This window comes from Rhinopithecus roxellana, chromosome 12 (assembly GCF_007565055.1).
Source record: "Rhinopithecus roxellana isolate Shanxi Qingling chromosome 12, ASM756505v1, whole genome shotgun sequence".
In the NCBI taxonomy this organism is placed as follows: domain Eukaryota; kingdom Metazoa; phylum Chordata; class Mammalia; order Primates; family Cercopithecidae; genus Rhinopithecus; species Rhinopithecus roxellana.
In genome coordinates, this window is record NC_044560.1 from 27,802,175 (window position 1) to 27,820,147 (window position 17,973).

At 46.5% G+C, this 17,973-nt stretch overlaps 1 protein-coding gene across 5 annotated transcripts in view; it reads right to left on the minus strand.

Moving 5' to 3' along the window:
* The window catches only part of ZBTB17 (zinc finger and BTB domain containing 17), a 34,348-nt gene extending 17,266 nt beyond the window's left edge, over nt 1-17,082 (minus strand). For 3 of the 5 annotated variants that reach the window (XM_030913632.1, XM_010370790.2, XM_030913631.1), the window contains exons 1-2: nt 16,933-17,082; nt 14,013-14,099 (exon numbers count right to left, since the gene is read on the minus strand). The gene's annotated coding sequence lies outside the window, so the exon portion shown is untranslated. The remainder of the gene's footprint in view (nt 1-14,012; nt 14,100-16,932) is intronic. The other 2 variants (XM_010370791.2, XM_030913633.1) reach the window with 1 other exon arrangement.
* Nucleotides 17,083-17,973: the final 891 nt, after the last annotated feature.

Genomic DNA, 17,973 nt, shown 5'->3' on the forward strand with positions numbered 1-17,973 from the left:
ATCCTTGGGATGGGAAAAATGGGATGATATCACCCCCAGGTGGCCCTAGAAGGGTTTAGCTGGTGCCAAGAATCCAACACACACATGATTCTTTCTGGCAGACTGCACAAATGACCCTCCCACTAAATACTGTTAAATCCTCTAAAAGTTTTAAGCACCTGTTCTTGGAGTAGCTCAAAGTCTCTTAAAATTTAGTATCTGACCCTTCCCAGTGGAAGGTGGGCCATGCCATCTGTCCAAAACTATAAGCCCAGGCTAAGAATGTATACATCTTACTTATTTTTAAAAGACAACATCCACATTTCTGTAGGGTATACATGAAACTGGTAATGAGAAGCCCCTCAGGGGAGCAGGGGAAGTGGGGAAGGAGCTGAACTTTTCACTATATATCCTTTCTGTATTGTTCACCACTTGTAAACACTATCTATTAAAAACTTAAAACCGAGAAAGCTGAAGAAGAATGGAGAGGAAAAGAGGAGGGGAGGAAGGAAAGAAGGAAGATGGAAGGGAAGGAGGGAGGAGAGGGAGGGAGGAGATGGAGGGAAGGAGAGAGGAGATGGAGGGAAGGAGGGAAGAGAGGGAGAAGAGGGAGGGAAGGGAGGAAGGGAGGTCCCAGCTATCTGGGAGGCTGAGATGGGCGGATCGCCTAAGCCCAGGAGTTCTGAGGCTGCAGCGAGCTATGATCATACCACTGCACTCCAGCATAGGCAACAGAGCAAAACTCTGTCAAAAAGTAAAAATAAAAAAGACAGGAAAGAAAGAAAATAAAAGGCTGCAAAGTCAGAGACCTAAGTCTTTTATTTCTATCTACCATAAAATCTTTAAGACATTTTCTACAAGATCTGGTGACTGAAAACTTCTCAAAGGAAAAAATTTCTCATGAGGGAAATGGAAAATTGTGGTAATGTGCACAGAGAATCAATGTATTACTCAGGAAAACAATATGAGCAAAAATTCCTTGAGGGGACGCCCCTAGCACAGCAGCTGGGGCTCTCGTGTTCAAATCCAGAGGAAGCCCCTGGCACGGCGATGAAACTGAAGTCCTTCTCCCTGGGACACACCCACACACAATTCAACATGCAACTGTGCGGGGCTTGCTACTCCCAGGACCCAGTTAAAACACCCCTACCCTGGAATCCAGCCAAAGCTAGTGAAGTGCCTCAGGCAGGAGTACTTGAATCTCTGTACCTCAATTCCTCTTCTGTAAAATAGAGATGATGGCAAAAGTTTCTTCTTCATAAAGCTACTGCTGGCCACCATCATTTTATCATTACACATAAACCCATGCCAGCAAGGCTGATAAATTATAGAAAAATTTGGCTTGAAATTGTTTTTAATTTTTTAAAAAGAAAAAATATATATAGAAAAAACACAGCCCAATGCTGTCATCCTTGTCCTATCTTCCAAAAATGGATGTAAAAATCTCATCAGTAATCCAGGCACCCATGAAGTTTCAACCTGAAAAAAGGCAAAGGCCCCACACACTGCAATGCTTACTCCACTTGATAGGAATCAGAATGAAAGGCATAAATGCTTAATACTTGATGGTAACCTGCCACCTTCTTTCTACAAAGGACACAAGGACTGCAGAAGCAAAGAGGCTTTCATTGAGGAAGAAGAACGTGACAATCACAAGGGAAGGGCTAGATGCCCCATGATACTCTTGAAGATCAAGAATTCAAGCCAAAAGAAAAAAGCAGGTTAAGTATGAACTGGAAATGGATATAGCTGGACTTCCATGTAGTACAGCCTCTTCAAGTGTGACTGACTTTTTCTGGGTTTGTATCCTCATTAGGATTAGGTAATTGCCAAGGTCCCTTGTAGTGATAAGATGTAATACATGCTTCAGCCTGGGCAACATAGCGAGACCCCATCTCCACAAAAAAATACAAAAACTAGCCAGGTGTGCTGGTGCGTGCCTGTGGTCCCAGCTACTTGGGAGGCTGAGGCGGGAGGATCACCTAAGCCCACAAGGTCGAGGCTGCAGTGAGCAGTGATTGCACCACTGCACTCCAGCCTGGGCAACAGAGTGAGACCCCCCCATCTCGAAAAAAGAAAAAAGATTTAAGAAATGCTGCATAAATGAATGAATGATATCATTAATGAGTGCCATGCATTCGAAGTATAACAGATGCAGTGTGACAATTAAAATGAGGCATTTACCTAGCAGTTAGCAGATTTTTTCCACTTAAAACTTTCCCTACAGTATTATCTTTAAGATTTCCAACTATGAACATGAACTGTATAGGACATGAATACCAACTATGAAATACATATGGCAGAAGCCAACATCAGATTTTATATTTCTTATTCCAAATAGGATTAAGCTAAGATTCTATAAAACTTCACTGGGAAAAAACTCAATGAGTAAGAGAATATTTTAGAGGAATATTTTGGGAATCCCAAAGCCTTAAGTTGGGGCTCAATAATCAGTGGTCAAGACTCAATGTCTCAGTTTCCAGTGATGTTGAAAAACTGCTGGGCTTCTCAATCTGGATGCAGAAGTGCTGTCCTACAGCAGAGTTTTTAGAAGCAGCCCAGTAAGGATTAGGAGAGGCTCAGGGGCACAGGGCTCCCCTTCAACAAACAGTGGGGCTGACCTCCAGCCCCTGAAATCCCTACCGCCTGCGGCTGCGATGAATCAGCAAAGCTGCTCCCAGGCCAAGCCTTGAAACGGAAGGCTTGCAACCCTGGCTGGTTTCCCACCAGCCGCTTTGAAGTGCAAACTTCTGAGAGAAACTTGGAGACCACCCCCAAGTGTGGCCTGGCTCCTGGTCCTAATAAGACCAGGGAAGTGAGAGGAATGGGATGGAGAGGGAGGCACAGCTAGTGATGACGGGGGTGGGGTCCCAGTGGAGAACTATATTTTACTATGTTAATATATATGCTTTATCAGTAAACCGGGAGAGGTGGCTCATGCCTCTAATCTCAGCACTTTGGGAGACGGAGGCAGGAGGATTGCCTGAGCTCAGGAGTTGAAGACCAGCCTGGGCAACATGGTGAGATCCCATCTCTACAAAAAATCCAAAATAATTTAGCCGGGCATGGTGGCATGTGTCTATGGTCCCAGCTACTTGGGAGGCTGAGGTGGAAGGATCACTTGAGCCTGGGAGGTTGAGGCTGCAGTAAGCTGAGATTGTGGCACTGCCGCTCCAGCTTGGGTGACAGTGCGAGACCTTATCTTGAATAAAATAAAAAGTAAAATAAAATGAAATAAAAATTGTGAGTCCTGGTAAGAGACTGCGGGTGGAACTGTGCCCTGTGTGCAGAGAGGAAACTCAGCCTTGCTAATAACAGCTCCATCTGCCGAGACTCCAGGGGAGGTTACTGGCAAGAGAAACTCATGGGCTGGTTGTTTCCCGTGCAAACAGACCCTAACCCACAACAGCCATGAAGGGAGTAAGGGCCAGAGCTGCTGTGGTGCCCCACCCACAGTGTTTCACACTTCCATGCGCCTCACCAGTACTCACAGTGATCCTGGGAGGAGGAACTAACACAGCCACCCGCATTGAGCAGATGAGCAAATCACAGTTTAAGAGCTTGTTGCTGACCTAGGTTGCACTGCCCTGCCCACATTCAAGGCCAAGTCCATCATAGTCTGAAAACTGTGCCCTTTCCACTACAGAAAAGGACAAAACTTCTGTGGACAAACACAGAAGAGCAGGTTCATCAGATTCTGAGCCTGTACCAAACGGACACATTCTCTGTCATCACAGGCACATAACAATCTCTCTTCCTTATACTAATGAGTGCTCTAAAACATCGTATAAAACTCAGAAGTAGCTGGCTATGGTGGCACATGCCTGTAGTCCCAGCCACTCAAAAGGCTGAAGCAGGAGGATCACTTGCAGCCGGGAGTTCAAGGCTGTAGTGAGCTTTGACTGCACCGATGAACAACCACTGCACTCCAGTCTGAGCAACACAGTGAGACCCTGTTTCTAAAAAAAATTTAAAAAATAAAAAAAATCCAAGGCTGGGCACAGTGGCTCACACTTGTAATCCCAACACTTTGGGAGGCCAAGGTAGACAGATTGCTTGAGCCCCGGAATTTGAGACTACCCTGGACAAGATAGTGAGAACCCATTTCTAAAAAATATATAAATTAATTAATTTTAAAAAGCTCACACAATCCAGAAGTGAACATTACTAAGCAGTAATATATTCAGAGTTTGCTGCTGCCAGATGAAATGCAAAATTAAAACTAGGAAACAACTCCATTTCTGGCAAAGGTACCCTGGCCAATTCTCCTATTGCCAGCAGTCACAAATGCTGAATAAAAAGTATAAGACATCTTTTAAAATGCATCAAAGATTGGGAATGATAGTAAGAGGAATTAAAAATAAATTAAAATATATCAAAGAACTGACAGGTCAATAAGTAATACGGAGAGGTCAAAACATATCTAAACAAGGGCTGAAGTCCAGAGAGCAAGTGGGACTTTGAGACCGGGTTTCAAGGAAAGACATTTGCAGAACTGGGCAAGATCGAGCCCCACTCTCCACCCCATCCCCAGGGGGAGGTCCCACGGGACCTCGGTGGAAAGAAGACAATATGGAAACAGCCTATATCAAATCTTGGTGCCCAGCGAGGGAGAGAAAAATCTTCCCTGAGAATGTATAATGATTCGCAGTCCCCCAAAAGGACTACAGCCCAAATTTACACCTTATAAAACCCATATTTCAGACAGATGCAAGTGATCCCAGAAAGAAAGTATTAAACGCAAGAAGGAAGGAAGAACAATGAAAATAGTAAATATAAGTGAGCAAACCTAAACAAATGCTGAATAATGATGCTCATAAAAGTTGTAAAAGGACTGGCACAGTGGCTCACACCTCTAATCCTAGCACTTTGGGAGGCCAAGGCAGGAGGTTTGCTTGAGTCCAGGAGTTCAAGACCAGCATGTCTTTACCAAAAGAGACCCTGTATTTGCCAAAAAAAAAAAAAAAAAAGTGAAAATTAGCAGGGTGTGGTGGCGAGTGCCTGTGGTCCCAGTTACTCGAGAAGCTGAGGCAGGAGGATTGCATAAGCCTAGAAGCTCAAGGCTGCAGTCAGCTGTGATTGTGCCACTGCACTCCAGCCTGGACAACAGAGTGAGACCCTGTCTCTAGAGAGAGAGAGAGAAAAAAAAAATGTTTAAAAAGAACTAAAATACACACCTACCGAATAAAAGTGGAAGAGGAAGTGACAGGAATTAAAGTGTTCTCAGATCCTCACTGTTTGAGAGTAAGGTATAAAGACACTGACCACATTTAGACTTTGATAAGTTATATAAATTGAAAGCTATACCACATTTATGGATCAGATGACTCAACATCACAAAAATGTCAACTCTACCCAATTTTATATATTATAAACTCAATGCAATTCTAATAAAACATACCAACAATTGTTACGGCATTTGACATGCATAATCTAACATGACAATGGGGCCAGGCAAGATGGCTCATGCCTGTAATCCCAACATTTTGGGAGGCTGAGGCGGGAGGACTGCTTGAGCCCAGGAATTCAAGACTAGCTTGGGCAACATGGTGAAACTCTGTCTCTACAAAAAAGACAAAAACAGCTGAGCGTGGTGGCATATGCCTCTAGTCTCAGCTACTTGGGAGGCTGAGGTGGAAGGATAGCTTAAGCCTGGGAGGTCAAGGCTGTAGTGAGCCAAGATTGTACCACTGCACTACAGCCTGGGTGATAGAGCGAGACCCTGTTTCAGAAAAAAATAAAATGAAAATGGAAGAGCAATAGGCCAAGGATTTACTAGACACCAGGTCACCAGTTTTCTAAAATGATGTATTTTACAAGTCAGTGTGGTATTTAAAGAGACAGAACAGGCCGGGCATGGTGGCTCACGCCTGTAATCCCAGCACTTTGGGAGGTTGAGACGGGTGGATCATGAGGTCAGGAGTTCAAGACCAGCCTGGCCAAGATGCTGAAACCCCGTCTACTAAAAATAAAAAAAAAAAATTAGCTAGGTGTGGTGGCACGCATCTGTAATCCCAGCTACTCAGGAAGCTGAGGCAGGAGAATCGCTTGAACCTGAGAGGTAGAACTTGCAGTGAGCCGAGATCGTGCCACTCCAGCCTGGGCAACAGAGCGAGACTCCGTTTCAAAAAAAAAAAAAAAAAAATTCTGTTCATCAAAAACAGAAAATAAAATCCTACAGTGAAAAGACAAGCCACAAACTGGAAGTGGGTAGTTATAACACATATAACTAACAAAGAATTAGTATCCAGAATAAGAAATAAAAAAAACGAAAAACTAACAAAATGTCTACAAACCACCCAATAGAAAAATGAGCAAGACAATGTTTCCAAGAAGGTGAAATCTGAACGATCAGTAAGCAATGAAAAGATGCCCAACTCAGAACCAGGAAAATGCAAATCAAAACCACATGAGATGTCATTGTACGCCCACCAGATAAGTAAAAATGTTGAAGTCTGAAAATACCATTGTTGAGAGGATATGAGGCAAACGGAATTGTTGAAGGGTAAACTGGGGAAACTGTTTTGGAAACAACTTGGCATTATCTGGTTAAGTTGAAGACGCACATACCCCATGACTCAACTCCACTCCCAGCTGCAGCCCCTGGAGAGGCTGTGCATGCATGTCCCGGGAATGTGAACAGTGGCGCTGTTTGTCTCAGCAAAATACTGGACACAACCCAAATGTCCCCCAACAATAGAAAGGATAAATAAATTCTCATACAATGGAACATTATTCATCTGTGAAAATGAAATACCATTCTATGCAACGTGGATTAATGTCAAGGCACTGAAGAAAACAGTATGATTATATTAAGTTCAAAAACCTGAAAAATTAAACGGTACATTGTTTAGCAATACAAACACGTGGTAAGACTATAAAGAAAAGTAAAAGAGTGATGAAAGCAAAACTCAGGGATGACTTGGGCCGGGTGAGATCAGGGAGGGGACACAGGGAACTCCAAAGGTAACAGTAAGTTCTTTTTGAAAACTGAGTAATGGGTACATGGAAGATGTTTCTTGTATCCTTATTCTTTACACTGAACACGTTCTTTTGTATGGAGTCAACATTTAACAAAAATGATTTACAAAGTTAAACAACTTCTTTCTTACTTTAAACAATGTTGCCAAGCATTAGTTTGGGCTGCTGACTGAGTCACAGTAACTGGGGAAAATCCCTGAGGGGCCCACATGGCCCTGAGACTACAGAAATGAGAAGTGCTTTGCTCTCTGAGCTCTGGTGATACAGCTTCCCATGGGGCAGGTTGGTGAAATTCAAGTGGAGCCTGCCATTCAGGACAGGAAAGTGACTGCTTAGGTTAATAAGTTCCAGTATAGGAAGTGGTGCGGCTGGGGTGGGGAGAACAGATTTTACTGCCAGACCTTTCAAGACCAGAAGCTGAGTAGATTTTTGATGTTACAATGAACCCACCAAGCCTGCTTTCTGGCCTGCTCTCCACTCGCAGCGGGAATTCCCACCTCTGAGCCTCTGTCCACACTGCTGTTTAGACATGAGTGAACAACTCTCAATTCTAACCATGCCCTTTGCTTCCTTCCTTTGAAACCCAGCCCTAAGAACCATCTCTCTTCAATTCATAACAAGCATGTTTGAATCCAAGAGCCTAAGCCCCAGTTTTCTACACATATTTGTGCTGACTGCGTTACTGAGGTCAACCTTAATCACCCAGGGACTGTCAAGTTATTGATGTCCATAAGGAGTCCCTGTGCTGGCATTCCACACACACGCTTGCAGCAAAGCTCAATCACTCTGAGCCACAGTACTTATTCTCTGACCTCTCTTATTTCAACCATTTAAAAATTGTGGCCACGGGAGGCTGAGGTGGGAGGATCGCTTGAGCCCTGGAGGTCGAGGCTGCAGTGAGCTACAATCCCAGCACAGCACTCCAACCTGGGCGACAGAGCAAGACCCTGTCCCAAAAATTAAAAAAATTTAAAAAAACCGCAGCCAGCAAAAGAAGTAGATTATGATCTCCAGGACAATATGTTTTGTACACAAAATGTATTTGGAGTTTTTTGTTTTCATTAAAGCTGAGGTCCCTCCCTACTGTGATGTCAAATGTCAAACCCAACAATGGGTCACCCCGCAGGACACCACCCCTGCTCGCACCTGTAATCCCAGTCCTTTGGGATGGCGTGGGTAGGTGGATCACTTGAGCCCAGGAGTTCAAGACCAGTCCGGGCAACATGGCAAAACCCCATCTCTACAAAAAACAGAAAAATTAGCTAGGTGTGGTGGTGTGTGCTAGTAGTCCCAGCTTTGGGGGCTGAGTCAGGAAGATCGCTTGAGCCAGGGAGGTCGAGGCTGCAGTGCACTATGACAGCTCCACTGCTCTCTAGCCTTGGCCACAGAGCAAGGTCCTAACCTAAAAAAAAAAAAAAAAGTTATATGAGGCTGGGTTTGGTGGTTCAAGTCTATAATACCAGCACTTTGGAAGGCTGAGGCAGGAGGATTGCTTGCGCCCAGGAGTTTGGGACCAGCCTGGGTAACACAGTGAGATTCTGTCTCTACCAAAAAAAAAAAAAGTTTCCTGGGAGGAGAGGGTGGTAACTTACTTTCCACAGGTACACCCTTGAGAACCTTCCCTGGTGCATGCATTCCCATACCAAATGTTGTTTTCTTCCTAAACTCTGCATATTTTCTTCTTTGACCCTCAAGAGTCTTCTTCTATCAAACAACAGTAATTACGGAGCCAGGGACTCCACTAAGCACTTTACATGCATGACCTTATTAATAATTCCACCCAATAAAGTTATATTCAAGGTAACTATCATCCCCATTTTACAACTGAGGAAACTGAGGGCTAGAAAGCTCAAGTACTTGGCCCAAGGGCATACAGCTAGTAATTATAAGAAGCAAACATGAGCCCAGATATGCCTGGCTTAGGAGTTTATGTTCCTAACTGCTACCCTATACTGCAGGGGTTTCTTAACTGGGGGTGATTTTGTGCCAGGAGATATTTGGCAATATCAGGAGACATTCTGGGGTGTCACCACTGGAGAAGAGTTACTACTGGCATCTATGGGTGGAGGCCAGAGATGCTACAGGAACCCACCCCCCACAACAAAGACTTATCTGGCCCCAAATGTCAGAAGTGTCAAGGTTGGGAAGCCCTGCTATGCTGGAACAAGACAAAAGACAGAGAAACCGTCTTCTGACCAAAACTCTCACAGTTAAGGTCAGAGTTCACCATGTCTAGTTCCCATATGACAGTCAAATGCCCAATAAACAAGCAGCATGCCCAGCCCTCAATCACATGGCGTTTTCTCCAGCCCCAAATGCCATTTCCTCCTCAGCCAATCAAGACTGATCATCCACTCATCCAACATTTGCTGAGCACCAGCTGTGTGCCAGGAAACAAGCTACACAGAGGCAGTACCAGGATAAATAAGACCCTGTCCCTGCATCCAAGATGCTGGCAGTCTCATGGAAAGACAGGCAAGGAAACCTAGGATTATAATTAAGGTGAAAATGTGTCAATAGAGATCAAAAACAGGATGCTAAGAAATCGCAGGGGAGGGGCTCCAAACTCACTTGGGTTGGGGGAAGTGGGAATGGCTCAGAAAAGGCTTCCCAGAAGCATCTGGACTTGAAGGAATTAAACAGGCAGATAGAATCCTCAAAACACTCCTTACCAGATCTCTCAGGATGTGGTCTCTGAGTATCCAAGGTTTGATTACTTTAACTAGAAAGCTTGGGGGAACTCTCCCGGAAAACAGGGGGGAGCACAGAGCAGTCCTTGACCCTCCATGCAAAACCTGGATAGCCCCTGCCACAGAGCAGGATGGCAACCTGGCTTCCCCACAGGTTTGGGCCTTCCTCAACTTCAATCCTGACTGGTCTCCAGCTTCCAACTAGCCTGTACCTTGCAGCAGGAGGAAAGTAACATTTCATAAATGTCCATGATACCAGGGGTCCCCAACCCATGGGCCATAGACCACTACTGATCTGTGGCCTGTTAGGAAGTGGGCTGCATGGCAGGTGAGTGGCGGGCGAGGGAGCAGGCAAGTGAGCGAAGCTTCATCTGTATTTACAGCCGCTCCCCATTGCTCGCCATTATCGCCTGAGCTCCGCTTCCTGTCAGATTGGCAGCAGCATTAGATAGTCAGAGGAGCTCAGTCCCTATTGTGAACTGCGCATGTGAAGGGATCTAGGTTGTGTGCTTCTCATGAGAATCTAATGCTTGATGATCTGTCACTGTCTTCCATCAACCCCAGATGGGATCGTCTAGCTGCAGGAAAAGCAGCTCAGGGCTCCCACGGATTCTACATGATGGTGAATTGTACAATTATTTCATTATATATTATAATGTAATAATAATAGAAATAAAGTGTATAGTAAATGTAATGTATTTAAGTCAACCCAAAACCACCTCCCACCCCTACCCCTCAGCCTCCTGTCCATGGAAAAACTGTCTCCTACAAAACTGGTCCCTGGTGCCAAAAAGGTTGAGGGTTATGGGCCGTGCCATGGCTGGCGGTCCCAGGTGCATGGGGGTCGAGGGGCACGAGGCAGCAGTGTGGGGACTCCGGGTCCCAGAGGATGCCCATGGGGTGGGAGGTGTGAGGCCACTGCCTGCCAGGGGCTCGGAGAGCAGGTGGAGCAGGGCGGGGAGATGATAAATTGACCATTATCTCAGGATGTCTCTTTCTGGCTGCCAATATCTTCGCCATCACCAGCATCACCAACCCAGACTGGCTCGACACCAGGGAGTCTGTGGGAGCACTCACTGTGGGCCTCGTGGGACAGCGTCAAACCATCCATGGACCAGAGGGGGTGTGCATCCCTCCCCAGCTTCCCTTGGAGTGGGTCACCACGCTGTTTTTTATCATGGGAATCATTTGACTGTCACACGTGGTTTGCTGGTGGCTTCCCCCTGGGGAAGAGAAGCTACAATATATGTTCAACGAATAGCATTCACTGGAATGATGCTTTTCTGTATGGCTGCCCTCATATTTCCAATAGGATTTTACATCAGTGAAGTTGGAGGTCAATCTTTTTTTTTTTTTTTTTTTTTGAGGCGGAGTCTCGCTCTGTCGCCCGGACTGGAGTGCAGTGGCCAGATCTCAGCTCACTGCAAGCTCCGCCTCCCGGGTTTACGCCATTCTCCTGCCTCAGCCTCCCGAGTAGCTGGGACTACAGGCGCCCGCCACCTCGCCCGGCTAGTTTTTGTATTTTTAGTAGAGACGGGGTTTCACCGTGTTAGCCAGGATGGTCTCGATCTCCTGACCTCGTGATCCGCCCGTCTCGGCCTCCCAAAGTGCTGGGATTACAGGCTTGAGCCACCGCGCCCGGCCGGAGGTCAATCTTATAAATTACCCAACAACACAGTAGTTGGGTTATCCTATGTACTTTTTGTCTTATCAATTTTCTTTACAATAGTAGGACTTCTATGTGCTGCAAAATTTATTTGCCAGGCTGATGAATGTCTAAAGTGCTTGACTCTCTTATTATTTTTTATTTTTGGAGAGTGAGGAGGACAAAGGCGAGACATCTGAGCATCCTCTCATGGGAAGATGCTCAGATGAAACTGATGCTCAGAAGAAAAAACAATGCTTTTGATTTGCTCTCACTATGGACTTAAAAAAAGAAAAAAGAAAAAAAAAAAAAGAGCCTATTTATTTATTTATTTATTTATTTATTTATTTATTTATTTTGAGACAGAGTCTCACTCTATCGCCCAGGCTAGAGTGCAGTGGTGTGATCTCAGCTCACTGCAACCTCCGCCTCCTGGGTTCAAGCGATTCTCCTGCCTCAGCCTCCCAAGTAGCTGGGACTACAGGCACCTGCCACCACACCTAGCTAATTTTTTTTTTTTTTTTTTTTTTGAGACGGAGTCTCGCTCTGTCGCCCAGACTGGAGCGCAGTAGCACGATCTTGGCTCACTGCAACCTCCACTTCCGAGGTTCAGGTGATCCTCCTGCCTCAGCCTCCCGAGTGGCTGGGATTACAGGCATCTGACACCATGTCTGGCTAATTTTTGTATTTTTAGTGGAGACGGGGTTTCACCATGTTAGTCAGGATGGTCTCGATCTCCTGACCTCATGATCCACCCGCCTTGGTCTCCCAAAGTGCTGGGATTACAGCCGTGAGCCACCACATTCGGCCAGGAGAGCCTTTTCCATAACCAAATACAGACAATACTGACTAAATCTCCTGAGCATATTCAGGCAGTCAGGTCTGCCCTGTGACAGCAACCTAGAGAAGGAGAATGCTTTCTACTGAAAAGCATGTGGCCCTTTGTGACTCGGTTGTTCCATTTTTAATGTCTAATGATTCATGAGAGGAACAAAAAGAAGTCGAAGTAGTTATGTATCACGTGGACCAGAGGGATGCAAGAGAAGTTCATGTGGAGCTGGCCTCACCTCCTGAGAAATCAGTGTTCACAACTTCCTTGTCATAGTATGAGCCTTTGGCACCATTACTGTACCAAGAAGCCAATAGATCAAAATTTGTTTGCTAACATGTATGTACAAATTCTGAAATTCCCTATTCTCTGTGTATGAAAAAAAAAAAAAATCAAACACTAAGACATGTTTTGGGTAGGTGGGTGGGTGGGGGAAACCTTCTGTCTGTCTCTCTCTCTATATATGTATCTATATATATAAAATATATATTTTGCCGACAGGAAAAAAAAAAGAAACGAAAAGGTTGGGGAACGCTGCACTATGCAGCAAACCCTGTGAATTACCTGCCTGACCTCACGTAATTCTCCAAACAATTCTGTGAGGTAGATGTTTTCATCTCTATTTTACAGATGAGGAAACTGAGGCTCAGAGATGAAACTGAGTAAAAGGGCTTGCTGTCTGATGTGTCAGAAGACAATCTTGTGATTAGGAAAATTAATAGTCATTAGGTTTTTTTTTTTTTTTTTTTAACTCCTTGGGACACAGTTTCAGAAGGAACTGACTATCAGGACACAGAGCCACTCAACGGGAGGGCAGATTCACACCTGACTCCAGAGTCTTAGCTGCCTCTATCTGTCCAAGGGGAATTTTACAGTGATCAGTCCAAAATGTGCCGTTCACAGCATCTTCACCCCGCCAAGGAAAGCCTTCCAGCGCCAGTGCAACCTCCCTCTGTGTGCAACACCCTCTACCAGCCCTCCAAAGTATTTCCTGCATTGCATTGTGAGGATACACATGGCTGGGAGCACCTGCTCCCGGGATTCAGTCTTACTCGTGCCAGCATGCCTAGCACCCAGCACAATGCCTGACACATGTTGGACACAGAAACAATGAATGGATAAACAAGCCTGGCCTCCCTGGGCCCAAGCCCTGTAAACCTACCCAAAGCCAGAGCAGCTTGCCTTGGGGACTCAGTGGACCTCCCCTCAGGCGGGGATCACACCCCCAAGACAGTAATCCAGACAGACTGAAAACAGAGAAGGTTCTCTCAGCCAGCTTTTTCTCCAGCACTGAAACAGTCATAATCTGTTCTTCAGCTGTGCACCAGATGCAGGAACTGGCTTATGTCTGGGAACCATGTTATACAAAAATGCCTCCTTAAACATTAGAACCTTAAAAGGAATGAGTGTGTGCTCGCTGCTCTGTTTCCCTTTTTGCCCTAGGGAGATCATACATGATGGCAGGAGTTACAGCAGCCAGCCTGGACCATGAGGTGGAAGCCTAAGTCTGAGTAAGAAAAGCCACATTATCAAAGGAATCCTGCTCCCAGATGATCTCACAGAACACAGCAAGCTGCCCTACCAGCTCTGGACTGCGTACTTCCAGAATGTTGAGGAGCAAGGAATAAACTTCTCTTTCCGCCACTGTAGATTTCACCTAACTAAAGATGTGAGCATTGCCCGGTGATCATCCACTCTGGCCTCTCTTTGTAGGTAAAACAATAATAGTAATATCAACAATTTCCCAACCAAACTATAACTGGGATTTTGTCATTACTGTATAATTTTGAAGAAAAGGCTATTGGGAAAGAATCATTTGAATCATGTTGAACCTAGAGAAGAAGGACACTGATCTGATTTGTTTCATCCGTGAGTATTACAGACATACCTCAGATTTCCAGATAGCCCAGGCTACTCTTTTCTGACAGTTTGCCTGTGTAAACTCCAGGTTGGCTCCCCTCCTCCGGCTCATTACCTGAATCAATGACATACAAGTGGAAAATCTGATGAGAACCTAAAGGGTACCTGCTCCCTCAGAGCTGCCCTTTCATGCATCCAGCAAACATAGACAAATACGGAGTGCTGAGCACAGAGTCTGGCCAAGGAAGTGCTGAATAAATAGCCTGCTCTGTGCCAGACAACATGCTGACACTGGGACACAAAGATGCACAGACTCAGCCTCAGGCCCTGCTCTCAGGATCTGCTGCTGAGTGAGAGACAGGACACAATGCTGAGAAGCAAAAAATGATGAGGTTTGTACCCAAGCATTATTGCAGCATTGGCGCTGCTCTGGGATATCCTGGACACTTTGTTTCTCATTGCATACTCTAACCTAGGCGAGCTCATCCCCTCCCATGACTTCAGTGACCTTTGATGGTGACAACTGTTAGATCACCGCTGAACAGGTGCACCTGAATGCTTTACAGGCATTCAACTCCAACATGTTCAAAACTAAACATATCTGCCCTCCCCCAAATCTGCTCCCTGTACTGCTCCCTATCACATGGAGCAGCATCCAACACCTATCAGTCAAAAACTGGGGTGATCCTGACTCCCTCCTGCCCCTAACTCTCATCAAACTAATCACCAAATTGTGTCAATTCTATCTCTAAAACCATCTCTCCTCACTCTCTGCCTCTAATTCACACCTTTATTTCTCACTTGGATTATTCTAGCAGGCTCTTAATTAGCCTACAGGCCCACTCCCTTTGATACATTCTTCACTTAGCCAGAGAGAGCTTCCTAATCCACAAATCTGATTCGTGGCCAGGCGTGGTTGCACATGCCTATAATCCCAGTACTTTGGGAGGCTGAGGCGCGAGGATCATTTGAGGCCAAGAGTTCGAGACCAGTCTGGGCAACACAGTGAGAACCCATCTCTACTGAAAATTTAAAAAATTAGCCAGGTGTTGTGGTGCACGCCTGTAGTCCCAGCTAGTTGGGAGGCTGAGGCAGGAGGATCGCTTGAGTTCAGGTCGAGGCTGCAGTGAACTACGATTATGCTGCCACTGCACTCCAGCCTGGGTGACAGAGCAAGTCTTAGTCTCAAAAAACAAACAAACAATCTGATTCTTTTATTTCAGGCTGGAAATAAAAGAATCCTCACACCTCAGCTTTCCAAGAAGCTGGGACCACCAGAGGTGTGCTCCACCATGCCCAGCTTTTTTTTTCTTTCTTTTCTTTCTTTTTTTTTTTTTTTTTTATAAGGATGGGGTCTTGCCATGTTGCCCAGGCTTGTCTCAAACTCCTGGGCTCAAGCAATCATCCCACATTGGCCTCCCAAAGTGCCAGAATTACAGAGTAAGCCACCACACCTGGCCACAGATCTGATTCTTAAATGGCTTCCCATTAACCTAAAATGTAAAGTCCTTAACTAGGTTTACAACATCCCCTAAGACCAGACCACGGCTTGCTGCTGCTGCTTCTTTTTTTTTTTTTTTTTTGAGACGGAATCTTGCTCGTCGCCCAGGCTGGAGTACAATGGCGCCATCTGGGCTCACTGCAACCTCTGCCTCCGGAGTTCAAGCGATTCTCATACCTCAGCTTCTCCAGTAACTGGTACTACAGGCGCTCGCAAGCACGACCGGCTAATTTTTGTATTTTTAGTAGAGACGGGGGTTTCACCATATTGGCCAGGGTGGTCTCGAACTCCTGACCTCAAGTGATCTGCCCAAAGTGCTGAGATTACAAGCGTTAGCCACTGCGCCCGGCCCAGTCTGCTTCTTTATTTAAACTGATCTTTCTCCTCTCTCTCTGCAAAGATGAGTTTTCTCGCAAACTACACCCTCAACTGAGAATACTCGTTTTTCTGCCTCACTCCCCTGAGCTTCCCTTAGATCTTAGTTTTCTGGCGGACAGAAGCCTCCCGGGAGTCCCCCTTGGCTGAGTGATGTGTCTCTGTGCTCCAGATGAAGGAGGGCTTTCTGCCCTCGCAGCAGTATCAGAATTGCTGATTTACCTGTATGTCTCCCACATGGGTCTCTGAGCTCTGGGTGACGATGGGGATACAATTAATAACAGCAACAAACACACAGCATTTGCTTTGTGCCCATAAGTGTTCTAGGAACCTCATTTCCCCTTTATTACAATCTTAGGAGGCAGATTTTATTACCATCTCTGCTTAAAGGCTGAGTAAACCCAGGCAGAAAGAAAAAGCCAAAAGTGCTTAAGGTCACAGCAGGGAGTGGGGATTCAAACCCCGCTGCTGGGCTCCACGGTTCAAACTCCTAACCGCTACTCCAGGATCGAGTCCGTCCGCATCACTCGCTCTAGCTTCAGCATCTATCAGGTGCTGAACCACCGTCCGTAGGACGAATGAATGAATGAAATGATTTTATACAGGGACAGCGTCGGCCTCCTCCCTTGTCAGCTCCTCCTAGGCCCGGGCAGCCTCGCTCCCTCCCGCCCCAGCCGGCCGACCGGAGCTGCCCCGGCACTGCGCTCCCTCGCGGCCGCAGAACGCCCACCCTCTACAGCGCGCGGGGTCAAGGGGCGGTGACAGCCGGGCGGCGGGGGCGGAGATGCTACCAGCTGGGGTGTCATCCAGCCCGGGAGGTGACACGCGCCCCTTCGCCCGGGCGGTCGCTCTGGCCGCCCCACTCCCCGCCAGCACGCCCGGCGACGCCCCCTGCCCCGCCACCCCACAATCTCCCGCCCGGCGGTGTCCCCTCAGCCCCGGTTCGGATCCCATTCCACTTCCCTCCCCTCCCCCACACAACCGTCACCGGCGTCCCACCGCGCCCCATCCTCTGCCGCCTCCACCCCGGCTCCTGGGACCTCCCCGGCCCCGGGCGATTGTTGACCCTCACCTGCCATGTCCCGGACCCCACCGCAGAGGGAGGTGCATCACGGCCGCGAGAAGGCCGGGGACAGCACTACAGAGCAGACAAAGGGCGCCGCCATGTTAGAGTCGGGCGGAACCGACCTCGCAGGCTTCCCGGCTGCAACTTCCGGCGCATGCGCAGCGTCCTCGCTAGGCGAGCGCCCATAGACAGACGCATGCGCCTAGCTGTCCAAAAGTTCCACCTTACAGTACTTCTGCGCTGAGTTGTCCTCATTGTACCCCTGCCTTGGTTTCTCTTCCAAATACAACAGTAACATCATGTGTTCAGCTCTTACTGTGTGCCAGGCACTGTGTTAAGCGCTTTACATGCATTATCTCTTTAAACCCTCTCACCAATTATAAGATAGTATTATTCTCCTAATTTTAAAAAAGGGGAAACAGACTCAAAAAGTGTAAATGAATTGTCCAGGGTCACAGATTCTTGTAAGTGGTGGACCGGAGATGTGAATCTACTTGCGGCTTCAAAGCTGCAGATCCCAGTTGTGTTTTTCTACCTTCCGAACCGAACATTATCCCCTTCCCTGATTATCTTGGACGTGAATAAAGGTGTCTGAAAACAAAAGCGTCTGCAGATTTGCACGGCCCCTCTGTGGCCCCTCTTCTACCTTTCTGGTAGCTCTAGGCCACTGGCTTCTCCACTTTCTCACAGTCTGAGGGCTTTCTTCTTTATTTACTGCTAGGCCTGATTATTTTCCATAATCTATAATTTTAACAACACTCTTGCCACTACTATAAGGTCTTTGCTCCCTTGTCTTTTTGTCACATGGATTTGGTAAGAAAACCAACGCTGTGTGAATCCAACTGCACCTTTTCTCTTTGTTTGCTCCCAAACAGCCAAGCACAGCTGAAGAAAGTAGGCAGTGGCGAGACTGTTCCCTAGAGATTCATGTCCACTAGCCTTCAGTGGGACTGCAACATATGCCAATCTGGCAACTCACTCCTGTCTTCACAATGGCTAGAGAAATAAAAAAGCCCAGCAGTTGACCCCTTCTTGTCTTTTTTTTTT